Source organism: Gossypium hirsutum, chromosome A02 (genome assembly GCF_007990345.1).
Source record: "Gossypium hirsutum isolate 1008001.06 chromosome A02, Gossypium_hirsutum_v2.1, whole genome shotgun sequence".
NCBI classification, from domain to species: domain Eukaryota; kingdom Viridiplantae; phylum Streptophyta; class Magnoliopsida; order Malvales; family Malvaceae; genus Gossypium; species Gossypium hirsutum.
Window position 1 is genome coordinate 80,158,473 of NC_053425.1, and position 14,755 is coordinate 80,173,227.

Sequence of the window (14,755 nt, forward strand, 5' to 3'; positions counted from 1 at the left end):
GGTGTGTAAACACTATCTAATCTATGGAAATCGGCGAAAGCCGGAATGAGCAGACGATGACGCTACACGGGCATGCGCTCGCTCGTGTGATGGTCCGTGTGACTAAACATGGGCATTAGATCGATGAGGCCGACCATGAGCGATTTCATGGGCCGAGGCCATCTTCGGCCATTTCGGGCTGAACTGGGCCATGTGAGCCCCACGAACACGTGGGCCCTATACGGGTAAACCACACGAGCGTGTGGAGAATATTAAGCCAGGCTATGTAATCCACATGGCCAAGACCATTTTTGGGCTATATGGGCCACACGGGCGTGTGGGCGCACATGGAACGTAATATGGGCTATGGGCCCATTTCACTATCTAACTGTTAAAGTTGCACGGGTCGCTCGAGACGGCTGTAGACCTACTGTTGGGTTGGTAAGTGTACCTAGACCCCTTAATTGAGAAAATGACTGAAATGCACCTATAGGGTAAAATGACTGACGTGCCCCTATGAGATGTATGATTATGTTTGAGTATGCCATTTTATACTGATCACATGTATGATATTATAACATGATGCATGGTACGTTGCATAGGGATGGGATTTATTGTGTTTGGAGGAAGTGTACTATACTGGCAACTCTGCTGCAAATACTGATTAGTGCCGCAATAAGTACTACTTGGAGTGTAAGGATGGGTGGGTTGATTTTATCCCCACATGGAGTGTAGGGATGGACGGAGATGGAGTGTAGAGGCTGGTTGGGTAGGATTTATTGATTCTATATCTAGACTGTACTGTTACTGAGATAGGCTCAAGCCCACACTAATACTGATACTGTAATGGGCTAAGGCCCTGACTGAAACTGAAGCTTGACTGAATTGGTCTTAGGCCCAGACTGTACATGCTCTCTGATTGATTATTTGATATGGGATTACACACTGAGCTTTCATAACTCACCCATCTATTTATTTGTATAAGTAATCCTCAGGCTTAGGCGAGTCGGTGCTGCGAAGGACTCAAAGGTGGCCACACAACTGCACGGACTTTCTTATGGGGTTTTAAATTACAAATAGTTTTATTTTGGGTGTTTTTAATGTAATAATGCCTCTATAATTTTTAATCTTTAAGTTTGGGGTTTTATTTATTTTGATTTATATCTGCTAGAAGTAGGATGCGAGTTTTCAAAAAGATAAATGTTTTTCCAAATCCACACGTTTACTCAACATGTTTTTAGAAGCTTTGCAAGAAATAATGTTTTAAAATTAATAACAAATTTAATATGGGTAAATTTTTTCAAATGACTTAAGCTTTGAAAATAAACGAGATATCCTTAAATCTTCGCTAAGATCACAAAAAGGTTAAATATAGAACGAGTTTTTCAATGATATTATACTTTACGAAAAACACTTCAACGTGACATCGCCAGATTCGACCATAACGTCTAGGCTGGGTTTGGGTTGTTACAAGAATCTTAATGTAAGAGTCCTTATGTGGTAATTAGTCTATTAATGAAGTTAGTGGATGTACATAGCTTGGTATGATTGAAATTATGAATATTTTTTAAAGTAAAAAAATGGTAAGTAAATAATGATAAAATAACTTAAGTAAAACGTATTCATCTTCTTCATTTGAGCTTATCCAACCGATTCTAACAAGAAAGGCCATAGCTAGGGTTTGGCCATCCTTTTCTTGCTTGTACAGTATGTATTTTAGTCTCGTTTTTAATGATTTCTATGTTTTCGGGGTCGTTGTAGCTTAATTTAGCCAACCTGGGGACTAATTTGCAGAACTGTTAAAAGGTTAAAGTTTTTCCATTAATGAATGCAGGTTGTTTTTTATGTTTGATGGATGAGAATGGTTAGTTGTTGTTAGATAAACAACTTTTATTAAGTGATTTTTGATGAAATTGTCGTTTAGGGATTAAATTGAAAAATAGAAAAAAATATACATTGTGAAATTGTGAAATATATGAAATTTAGGGTTTGTTAGGGACCTACATAAAATTCAGCTATGGTGGGTTGAGGGTGAATTACATGAATTTTCATTTTTATGAGCTAGGGACTAAATTGTAATGTAATCAAAATTATAGGGGAAAAAATATAATTTTGCTAAAATGTGAATTTGGACTGAATTGAATAATAAATAGTTATTAAATTGGTCGAATTTATTCATTTAGATCAAGATAAACCATGTATGGCTCTAGATTGAGGCAAAGAAAAAGCTTCAGATTAATCAACTCCATTTCTATGTTTATCATCGAGGTAAGTTCGTACGTTTAAATAGTGTTTTAAATTATGTTGTAAATGCTATTATTTTATATAATATCAAATTGTGTCTCGATGGAAAAATCCAACGATATATCGACGATCATCGACTAATGGAAAGGGATAGCTTCGACTATCGAATTATGAAAAGGGATGGTGATGACCATCAACAATGAAAAGGATCGTGACGACCGTCAAACAATAAAAAGGGATAGCTTTGGCTATCAAAATTTTGAAAAGGGGTAGCTTCAGCAATTAAATTATGAAAAGGGATGGTAACAACCATCAACAATGAAAAGGGATGGTGAAGACCATCAAATTATGAAAAGTGATAGCTTCAGTTATCAAATTATGAAAAGGGATAGCTTCAACTATCGAATTATGAAACAAGTTAGCTTCGGCTAGCGATTGGTAAAAAGGAATAACTTCGTATGAGCTTCGATAAGAATTTTCAATACAATTTACCTTATAATGATGGAAGGTAGGAAGTGTGTACCTTTATGACAATGAAGAGCATGAATTCAAATGTTTAATCTTAAGTATTAGCTATTAATATGTTGGACAAAATTATATGTGTTTTGAGATTGTGTAATGTAGTGACAAGCTTAGATTACATACGTTACGAGCTTCCTAGGCATAACATGCTTACCTTGTGTTTATTTTTCTATGTTTTATAGTTAATCAGAAACTCGTTCGGGTTGGAAAGTCGTCGGAGATCTATCACACTATCCATTGGCTTTATCGGTAGATTTTGAGGTTTTTAAGTCTTGGTTATAATGGCATGTATAGGTGTTTTTGTTGATGTCTTAGCCATTATGCTTTGGCTTGTAAAATTTGGCATTTTGAATGATGAAATGGTGTTAAGTTGGCATGTATAAATTTGGCCCATATGATGGTTGCTATTTTGGTGTTTTTGGTAACTAAATGATAGTAGTTAAAATATGTTATAAATGGTATTTTGATATGTTTGAAAGTGCTGATTTGGTATTTTGGCTATAGATGACATATATGGTTATTGGTGCTAGATGTTAAATGTAACATCCTGAATTAGGGTCTAGTCAGAACAGTGGTTTCGAGACCACAAATCTATGTTTGTGTAAAATTTTATGATTATTTTATGGTCCATGATATGATTGCATGTTTGTGTGAAATTTTCAGAAAGAAATTCTATGCCTAAAGTGTCCAATTTGAAGTTAGAAACTAAATTGAATAAGTAGCAAAATATGTGTTCTAGAAGCTTCAAGCATGAAATTGCATTGGACTATATATTAGAAGGTCTTAAATAATAATTTGACCAATTTCTATAATTTTGGACAAAAATGGGCATGAATAGGAAAAATTAGAAAGAAAGGCTTAAAGGGCATTTTTTCCATTTGGAAGATAAAAGAATAGAAAGGGAAAATCAAGACAAAAATTTGCTCATCTTTTTCATGCCATAGCCGAAACTTGGAGGAGCACCATAGTTGGGGTTTTCAACTTTTCAAGCTTAATAGTAAGTCAATCCTAGCCCCTTTTTTAATGTTCTTTGCATTTTTGAGACCCTTGAAGCATGATTTAGCTATTTCTACCATTTATTTGAACTAGGGTTCATGTTCAAAAAATTTACCCATGTGTGTCATGCATGTATTTTGATGATTAATGGAGGAATATGGAAGTTTGGTGTTAAATGAACATCTTTTTCTAAGTGATTTTTCATGAAAACACCTAAAAGGACTTGTTTCTAAAACATGTAAAAATAGGTGTTAAAAATGTGATTTGATGAAAAATGTGGTTGTTATAAGAGGGAATATGAATCGGCTAGGCTTGGGTAACAAAGAAATTGGACACATTTTATTTTACGAGCTTAGGGACCAAAGTGTAAATATGTGAAAGTTTAGAGGCAAATTTGTAATTTTTTCAAAGTATGATTTATGGACTTATTTGAATAATGTGATAATTAAATGAATGAAATTTGCTATTATAGATCAAGAAAAACAAAGTCCAGACCTAAACTGAGGGAAGAACAAGGTTGTCGACTAAATCGAATAGTTAGCTACATTTTTGTACCGAGGTAAGTTTATGTGTAATTGATACAGAATTTTATTATAAATTCAATACTTAATGTTGCATGAAATGTATATTTGCCTTTGAGAGTATTATTGATGTTGTCCGACAAAGATTTGAGGCGAGGGAAGCTGGCTGAACCTTAAGAATACTTGGGGAATAAATATCATGACCTTTGGGTTGATGAGATCCTGTATCAGACCATATCTGGGATATGGCATCGGCATCGATATTTGATCCTATGTAAGACCATTTTTAGGACATGGCATTGGCATTGTTATGTGATCCCATGTAAGACCATGTCTGGGACATGGCATTGGCATCGATATGAGAACATCATGTAAGACCATAGCTGGGCTATCGGCTTCGATATGTGTGACCCCATGTAAAACCATGTCTGGGACATGGAATTGGCATCGATAAGTGGTCCCATATAAGACCATATTCAAGATATGGCATTGGCACCCTACTATGTGAATATGATTTCCTAAATATCCCTTAGTATTCCAAGTGGTTCAACGAGTAGTCCAATGATTTGTCAAAAAAATAACGGGGTATGATCATATTGAAAGAGTACAGTTTTGTACGCCAAGCTCGTAGTTATTGAGATTACGAAATGATTAACCCTTGGTAAGATGAGAATGAAAGAATTATGATCTTGAGTTCTATTAAACATTTTATAAATTGAATGAGATAGGATATGGCTACAATGATTGTTGAGAATAAGATGAATTAAATTATGTTATGTATGTGTATGAATATGCATACTTTTATTTCTTATTAATTACATGCAAGCTTACTAAGCTCTATGCTTACTCCCTCTCTTTTCCATTTTCTTATAGTGTCACCAAGCTAGCTCGAGGATCAAAGGACGTCGGAGGCTCGGCAATTGGAATCTTTTGGGTAGAGTTAGTTTCATTATTTTGAGTATGGCATGTATAAGAACATGGTTATTTTGTTATATGTCATATTTGTTTAGCCAATGTGTTGGCTTTTGATTGTGTTATGATTCATTTTGTATAAGGCCATGGGATTGGGTCACAATGATTATTGGGTTGTAAACCTATTCATCTATGCGCGTATGTGCCAATTCCATTATGATATGGCTATTGGTTGTTGATGGTTGAATGATGAGGGCTACTATGTGTGTGTTGGTAAAATGGGGTTTGTCATGATATGGAGTCTTAATTTAGTATAATGTGATGAGAAGTTGTCAACATGAGCTAGGTTCATGAATGTTTAAGTACCTTTCGAGCCATGAATGTGTTGTGCAAATATGGGTGGAAATTGGCTTGGAAAATAACCTTAAATTTGTTCACACGGGTAGACACACGAGCGTGTGTCTAGATTGTGTGTGACACACAGCTTGCCCCAAGGGCGTGTGTTCTAGCCTTGTGTCCCCTGAACCCTAATTAATGCAAAACAAAATGCCTAGTAGTAAACACACGGGCAGAGACACGGCCGTGTGTCCCAGCCGTGTGGAGGACACGACCGTAGAACATGGGCGTGTGCCCAGGCCGTGTGAAGTCTGCACCTAATTTCGAGAATTTAATTCGCCACACGACCTAAGCACATGGGTGTGTGACTTGGCCGTGTGACTCTAATTGTATGATGACGTCATAGTCAGAGAGTTATACTGGTTGAGGACACAGGCGTGTCCCAAGCCACACGGGCGTGTGTGACCACACGGCCTACCCACACGGGCGTGTGACTCTCCAAAACAAGAAAATTTTCTAAGTGTCAAAAAGATTCCAAAAATTATCGGTTTAGTCCCGAACCACACCCAATGTACATTTTGGGCCTCGAGGGCCCATATAAGGGATGAAATGCAGGTGAATGAAAAGTTCTAAATTTGAACAAAATTTTATGACTTGGTTTTGTATGATTGAGTGAGTTTATGTTCGATAACGCCTCGTACGTTGTTCCAGCATCGAGAGTGTTACATTAAATGGCATAAGCTTAATTATAAGTTTATTGAACTTTTGGCTAAATTATGCATATGATTATATATGTTTAAGTGTTGTGATTAAGGTGCCTTTTGGGCATATTAGTTGTATGCATGTGTACCTTATTTGGATAGGTTGTTATGGTATGGTTTGGTGCACTTTGGGGTGCTTGTTTATATGTGGAAAATAGGTTGTAGGTGGATGCATGTTTGGGTGAGAAAATGGCTTGGAAATATCCTATTTTTCATCCACACAGCTAGAGACAAGGACGTGTGTCTTAGCCGTGTGTGACACACGGCTATACAACACGACCGTCTGTCCTCTGTAGCATACAAAGGGTTGCAAGTCAGGCAGTTACACGGCTTGGTACATGGGCGTGTAAGGCCCTTTTGAAGGGTACATGGCTTGGCACATAGGCGTGTGGCTTGGCCATGTGACCCAAGTCAGAGAATTACATGGGCACGGACACGGGCTAGGACACGGCCGTGTGTCCCTACTTCGAATGTCCATACAGCCTATGACACTGGCGTGTGTTTCAACCATGTGGGTTACACGACCTGGCCAACACATATACCAAAATGACCAAAGTTCCTATACATGCCATATACTAAATACTTAGATTAAAAAGTACCAAAGTGATAGCTTGATAGTGTGATGAGGTCTCTGACGATTCCCGAATTTGAGGTAGCTTTGATTTCACTATAATACATGGAAAAATAACAATGTAAGCTATAACGCTTAGTAAGCTCATATGAAAATAATAAGCAAAGCTCACCATTCAAATTTGATGCAAAATATGAACATAATATACTACAAAACATTTAACCACAATGTTAACATATATTCAATTACATAATTTTAACCATGAACTCACAACTTCCATATATTCGATGCTTATATAGTTTCTAGACATACTTGTACTGATACGTATCTATTTCTCACCATTTCATATCTTCGATATACCCGTTGAACCATTCGGATACTCAGGAAATCTCACACCCTAAGTGCCACATACATAGCTAAAGCTATCTCAATCTCGTATCACACATAATGCTCACTCTGGAGCTATCAATGAGTCTGCTCACTGATAAACCATAATTTATACATATTTTTATCCCATGCTTAGCGTATTTATGGATGGTTTCTCCTTAGAATTCGTGAATTTGATGCTCTTCATTTCATGTTTTATACTAAGGTGAGAATAGGAGAGTAAAAAGGGCGAGGAACGCCCAAAAACGGAGAAAATGGACCCACGTGGGAAATCAACACGGCCTGGACTTCCTCACACGGGCGTGTCACACGGCCGTGTCCCTTTGGTAAGATCGAAGCACGACTTACAGGGTGGATCAATGCCCGTGCTCATTTAACAGCCTTGACCACGGCCTTAAGTAATCGCACACAGGCATGTCACACGGGCGTGTCCCTGCCGAGCCCAAGTTTAGTCCAATTCGAAAAAGGCCAATTTTGGGAGCTCTTAGGCATTCTAAAGCCTATTTAAACACCTGAGGAGGCATTTAGAAGGGGACGGAGAGTAGGAAGGAAGGAATTACTCAAGGAAAACCGATTGATCCATCTCAAGAGCCGGATTCATCATCAAGACTGAGGATCTCCCTTCAAGTTCCTTCAGGAGTTTTGGGTTTTCTTATGTTTTGTTACCTTTATGCTTTTGAGGTGTTTTCTTTCATAAATATGAACTAAAACCCCTAAATACCTAAGGGGAATGAAACCTAAGACAGATCTTGTTATTATTATCTGAATTGTATGATAAATATTTGACTTGTTCTTAATTATGTGTTCTTAATTCTTGTTTTTAATATTCCAGGATATTGATTCAAATTAACGCTCTTATTCAGAGGAGGAATAGACCCTGTCTAAGAGTAAAATTGTCATAATTAAGCGGAGTTGATTGCGCGCCTAGAGATAGGGTCACAAGATTTTGTCGGATTAGGGTGAAACCTAATAAGGGAATCCATAGATCGAGTTAATGCAATTCTAGGATGTTAATTAGAAAGAGATTTCAATTATTCAACCTAGGGTTAGACGTTATTAGTCTCGAGAGGGATAATAATATATTTTAGGGATTTCTACGGATCAAGTCAAATGAATAAATCGTCTGATTCAGAGTCAAATAACAAGTGAAGTCTAGGAGGATTTTTCCTTAGGTATTGTCTCAATCAATCGAATTTTCGCAAAAGTATTTTCCCAAGATTTCTTTCTGTGCATTCTTAGGTAGTAATTAGTTTAGATAACCAAACCTCTTAATTTTTAGGCTAGATCATAAAAATGAAGTAAATACTAGTACTCGTAGTTCCTTTGGGTTCGACAATCTGGTCTTGCTGAACTATACTACTGTTCGATAGGTACACTTGCCTTAATCGTGATAATAAGTTAGTGTCAAGAACGATTCATTTATAAATCTTTAAAACCTGTTACGAATATCACGCATCAAGTTTTTGGCGTCGTTTCCGGGGAACTAGGATATTAGGAACACTCGATTTTTATTACTTTAGCCATTTTACTTTTATTGCAATTTAAATTTTTATTTTCTTTCCTAATTCTTCATTTATTTTCTTCTGACAGGTTTTTCTAGTTTATGACCAGAAGAAACCCGTCAGGACCACTACTTTTTGATAGTGAGTTCGACCGCACAATTCGAAGAAACAGACGAGAAATAAGGTGAAGCCTAAGATACACAGAGGACGAGCAAGAGGATGATACTTCAACCACAACCGAGGAGATGGCTGAAAACCAAGAAAATCTGCTACCTCCTACGATTGCTGCTGATCCAGTAAATCAGAATCCTACTCCACGCACTATGTATGATTATGCTAAACCTAATTTAACAGGAACTGAGTCAAGTATAGTTAGACCTGCTGTTGCTGCAAATAATTTTGAACTGAAACCTAACACAATTCAAATGATACAATCGTTTGTTCAGTTTGATGGTTTGCAGGACGAGGATCCCAACGCTCACTTGGAAAATTTCCTAGAATTTTGCGATACATTTAAAATTAATTGCGTTTCTGATGACGCCATTCGCCTTCGATTGTTTCCATTTTCGTTAAGGAATAAGGCTAAACAATGGTTGAACTCGTTACCACGAGGGTCAATCACTACTTGGGAACGAATGACCGAAAAGTTTTTATTAAAATATTTTTCGCCTGCTAAAACAGCCAAATTACGTAATGATATCTCGTCTTTTGTGCAGATGGATTTAGAAACACTCTACGATGCATAGGAGAGATACAAGGATCTTTTGCGAAGATGCCCTCACCATGGGTTACCACTCTGGTTATAGGTTCAAACATTTCACAACTGCCTGAATCCTTCGACTCGACAGATGATTGACGCAGCCGCTGGGGGAACTATCAATAATAAGACACCTGAGACGGCTTACGAATTTATTGAGGATATGTCACTGAATAACTATCAGTGGCAAGTTATGAGGACAAAGCCGACGAAGGCAGCCGGTGTTTTCAACCTCGATGCAGTTACTATGCTATCTAACCAAGTAGAACTCTTAAATAAAAACATTGATGGTTTGTGTGGTTCTACTCAGGTACATCCAGTGATGAGGTGTGATTCGAATAGAGGAGGAGCATGCACAGAATATCAACCCTTCAACCCTAGTATCGAGGAGGAACAAGTCCAATATATGGGTAACAATAACTCTAGACCCCAAAATAACCTGTATAGTAACACGTATAATGTAGGTTGGAGGAACCATCCCAATTTCTCGTGGGGTGGTCAAGGAAATCAAAGGCCACAACATCCTCCGGGTTTTGAACAACCACCTTACTAGTAAGAAAAGAAGCTGAACCTTGAAGAGATGTTAACAAAATTCATCTCGGTGTCAGAAACTCGTTTCCAGAATATTGAGACAGCCTTTAAGAATCAACAAGCATCAATCCAAGGGCTCGAAACTCAGATAGGCCAACTCACCAAACTGATTTCTGAACGACCACAAGGTAGTTTACCGAGTAACACTGAATCTAATCCAAGGGAGCAAATCAATACAATTACCATTCAAGATGTGGAAGGGTTAGTTGCACCTGAACCAGAACCGAAGCAAGAAACTGTGGTAAGTAAAGGTAAGGGTGAGGTGGATCACAATGACTAGAAACCGGTAAGTAAAGAATACAAACCTCGTGTGCCATACCCAAACGTGACAAGGAAAGATCGCACAGAAGAATAATTCGGTAAATTCCTTAAATTATTAAAAAAATTACATATTAATTTTATGTTTATTGAAGCTCTTTCGCAGATGCCAACCGCAGTCAAATTCTTAAAGGAGCTTTTAACAAATAATGAAAGTTGGATGAGGCGTCGCATGTGGAATTGAATGCAGTTTGCTCAGCCATATTACAGAATAAGCTACCCAACAAATTGAAAGATCCAGGGAGTTTTACGACTCCTTATTTAATTGGTAGTTTACATGTTCATAATGCATTGGCTGACTTAGGGGCAAGCATTAATGTTATGCCTTATAAAATGTTTAAACAGCTAGGTCTTGGGAAACCCAAACAAACTAGGATGAGCATTCAATTAGCTGATAAAACCATTAGATTTCCTAGGGGTATCATTGAAGATGTTCTTGTTAAGATCAATAAATTTATATACCCAGTAGACTTTGTTGTTCTAGACATGGAAGAGGATAGTAACACACCTTTAATTTTAGGACAACCTGTTTTAGCGACTGCTAGAACCATTATTGATGTTGGCACAGGTGAACTCACACTTCGTGTGGGAGACGAAACAATCACCCTTCAAGCTCGTAATTCGAGTAACACATTGAAAATTGAAGGTGGTTGTATAAATCATTCTACTAGTACTGATCATGTGGTAAAACTTCTGTGCAGGAAACAGTTATGAAGAACGCATATGAGCCGTGTTCAAACAACAACAAGGGACCTATCTATGAAGAACGAAGGCTACAAATTGAGAAGCTAGATGAATGACAGACACAGAAATCAAGAACACTCGATAAACTAAAACCGAGCCAGGACAAGCTCAATACCTCACCAAATCAACTTAAGGTTGGAGACAAAATACTATTAGATGCAGCAGATCCTTGCATTACCACTTCTGAAGCTAATGAAGAAATTCCTCTTACGGTACTCAGTATTTTCCCATATGGTATAGTCGAGGTAAATCATCCCAAATTCAGCATATTTAAAGTAAACCATACTCGTCATAAACCTTATGTTGATAGAGTTTATAGCAGGGATGAGGGGTGTAAACTCCTTACACCACCTTAACCATTCAGAAAAGAGGTAAGTCCAGCTTAGACTATAAATAAGAGCCTCTCAGGAGGCAACCCGAGCACTAATAGTGTTAATTTCTTGAAATCTTAGTTTTTAACATCTAACATACTAACCGAATCATGGAATGCAGGCTTTCTAAATACCACATGGCCAGGCACACGGGCATGCATTAGGCCGTGTGAAAACTGGGCAAGATTTTTCCCCAACACAGGGTGCAATAAGTTGCCACGACCGTGAGATATGGCTGTGGGTGAAACTGCCAGAACAACACGAGCACAAGACACGCTCGTGCCTTGAAACCGTGGTTGAAACTAAGAATGTAACACGGGCGTGCAACACACCGGTGCCATCCACCGTGGTTGACACTGTCAAAACGAACATAGGTGTGAACCTATGTACACGGGCGTGGGACAAGCGAACGAAGCAAGACATGGCCGTGTGACATGGCCGTGTGCACTAACACACCCAAAGAACACGGGCATTGTTCGAATGTCAGACGCGCCCAAATTCAAAATTCACAAAACACACGGGCAAAAATTAGGCCACACGAACGTGTCCCACGGCCCTATGCCCTAATATCTATATAAACCCCTCACTATTCATCATCTCCCTCCCCAAAAATCCCTAACCCTAGCCGCTGCAACTCCGCACGCCCTACTCCCCACGCCCGTGCGCCGTCTACAACACCGATTCCGACGCCCCAAGCTTCTTACTTTTGCATTTGTTTACTCTTTTCTCTCTATTTTCTTTAAATATGTTGCTTATTTCATGATTTCTCTGCTCTATTGAACTATTTTGAATGAACATTCATAGTTAGAATATTAAAATACTTATGCTTGTTTTATAAAAAATTTGTCATTTTAGTTACTACATTATGCTATACTCTTTCATTTTTCCTTGCTTCCACGAAATTTATACTGACCCACATGCATTCATTCATTATTCCCATAATCCTATAACTTGATTTATTTAGTTGTTTTAGTTTGTATCATCTAGTACGTAAATCACATGAAATATTCATATTTAGTCTTGATTTTCCATACTATTCTTGGGGCATATTGGTTGAACTTTGATTTTTCAATGCAGGTACAATGTTGTCCTCACGTGGTAAGAAGACCACTGTTCCTGGCTCGAAGAAGAGGAAAGGAGCAGCCTCATCCTCGGGTCCTACTACAGAAATTAGGCACCCGTTCCTCCAGGTTCCCTTGGGACCCCAGGACAAATTATATCAGATATTACAGGCCCGACCCCTAGGTGTGGGCCGCTGCATTAACTGGGCCGTACTAGAACAAATTCATTTAGCTGACGCGGTCCAAGACCTCCTGACGACTGACCCATAAGAGCTCTTCTTTGAGATCGTTGAGCTGACGTATCTCGAGTTCACATTGTAATTCTGCTCGACGTTCCATCTTAAGACCGTCATGACCAACTTCGATGATCCTGGAACAGTCTAGTTCCGTCTTGGTGGTCTAGTACGCCAGTTGAGCATACCTGAGTTCAGAATTGCACTAGGGCTATACACGGAGGAGTTCATGGACGACAATGAATTCGACACCCTCTACCGCCACTTCCACTACTCCTCTTCGAAATGCTTGAGGGACCTCGTCCCTACCTCGGCCACGTACGATCCTAGCCGCTCCAAGGCATCGGCTCTCCCCCCATCCTTGAGGTATCTACACGCCATCTTGCCCCACACTCTGACAGAGAGACGAGAGAGCACCAGTGTCGTCACCACCCACGACACCTATTTCTTATGGAGTATGGTGAATGGGCACGTCATCGACTTCGCCTACTTTATTGCCTTCGCCATTCGCCACTAGATGGAACGGCACAAGAGAGGGCTCATCTCTATCGGGCCCTATGTGACTTGATTGGCTCGGCACTTCGGTCTCCTCAACACAGCAGCCCAATCATCCTCCCTCACTCTCATCGGCCAGATGTCCCCACAGGGCATCTCGAGCATGCTAAGTATGAGGATGATCGAGAAACGACGTGGCACATACCCTCCTCAGTACTGCCTCGCCCTGTCCACCGAGGAAGAGGACCCAGAGGACATTACTGATGATGTCCCTGCACGTCACGAGGATCCACCGACTCAGCCACCACCCCCGTTGTCTAGTTCATGCGGCAGCTTCATACGCTGACATCTCTGAGCGCCTTACTCAATTCGAGCAATAGTGTTTTTAGCACTTCGATAACATTGATGCTACTCTACAGCAAATTTATCAGTACTTCCACATCTCATCGCCATCCCCACCTCGCGAACTATCTAGCGATGAAGATGTTTAAAAACTTTTATTTATTATTTTATGTTTTTACTTTTATTCTATTTTAAGACTACTTTTTATTTTTCTTTAAACTTATTTTTAGTAGGTTTTATAATTATTATTTTACAATTCTTAATTTCGGCTATTTCATTACGAGTAATTATGCTTCTTTATATTCCCTAAATAGTTACAATTCTATCACAGTTATAAAGAGCTCCAAAGCTCATCATCGCATAGGAACTAAAAACTCCACCGGAAAAGGTTCTCCATGACTGTTATGTCCTGCTCAACCACGACCATAGCTACCACCAGATATAATATTCTTTTGGCGTAGGATTTATGGATTAATGAACCTCGACCACACCGGAGTATCCTCCTCCACTCTCATCTTTGCTTTGGCTTATTACTCTCCATAACTCCAATTCAGGGAGTTCATTCATCGTTCAGGAAGTTTCACTTCTCTCCCTATCTTATGATTATAAATCCATCTTTTTCAATATATCTATCTTTGTACATTGAGGGAATTGTACATCTTAAGTGTGGGGGGTCTTTTATATCATCATTAGAAATCCCTGAATTTTGTCTTGTCTTCTTATCACGTGAATCACTCATATCACTATTAGAATGAATTTTAATTAACTTATGGTTTTTATTGATATGTATTGAATTAAAAGATAGGTATTTATGCATTGAGTATTTAAACTTTAAGACATTAGGGAATCAAGCATGATAAGTTGATTTTTGAAGAATTAAAAACTTTTAGGTTGTCTTTCCCAAGTTTAGTTATTATCTTAAGTTGAAATTCACAGGTTTAAACATAAAAAAAAGCCATAATTTTTGTGAGATTTTGAGCCTTTAGAGCATCTATTATTTCTTTCATGCTCATGTTTATTGTTGCTTCGAGTGCGTCAGTATTGAATTGTTATTCTAGAACTTGCTTGATTATGCATGTCAAGACCACACCATTTGATTTGATATGTCAAGA

General features: G+C 38.5%; 1 non-coding gene across 1 annotated transcript; it reads right to left on the reverse strand.

Moving 5' to 3' along the window:
• Nucleotides 1-9,414: 9,414 nt before the first annotated feature.
• Nucleotides 9,415-9,521, reverse strand: LOC121217405 (small nucleolar RNA R71). The gene has a single exon (XR_005913513.1). It is a non-coding gene; the product is annotated as a small nucleolar RNA R71 (small nucleolar RNA).
• Between the last annotated feature and the right edge of the window lie 5,234 nt (nucleotides 9,522-14,755).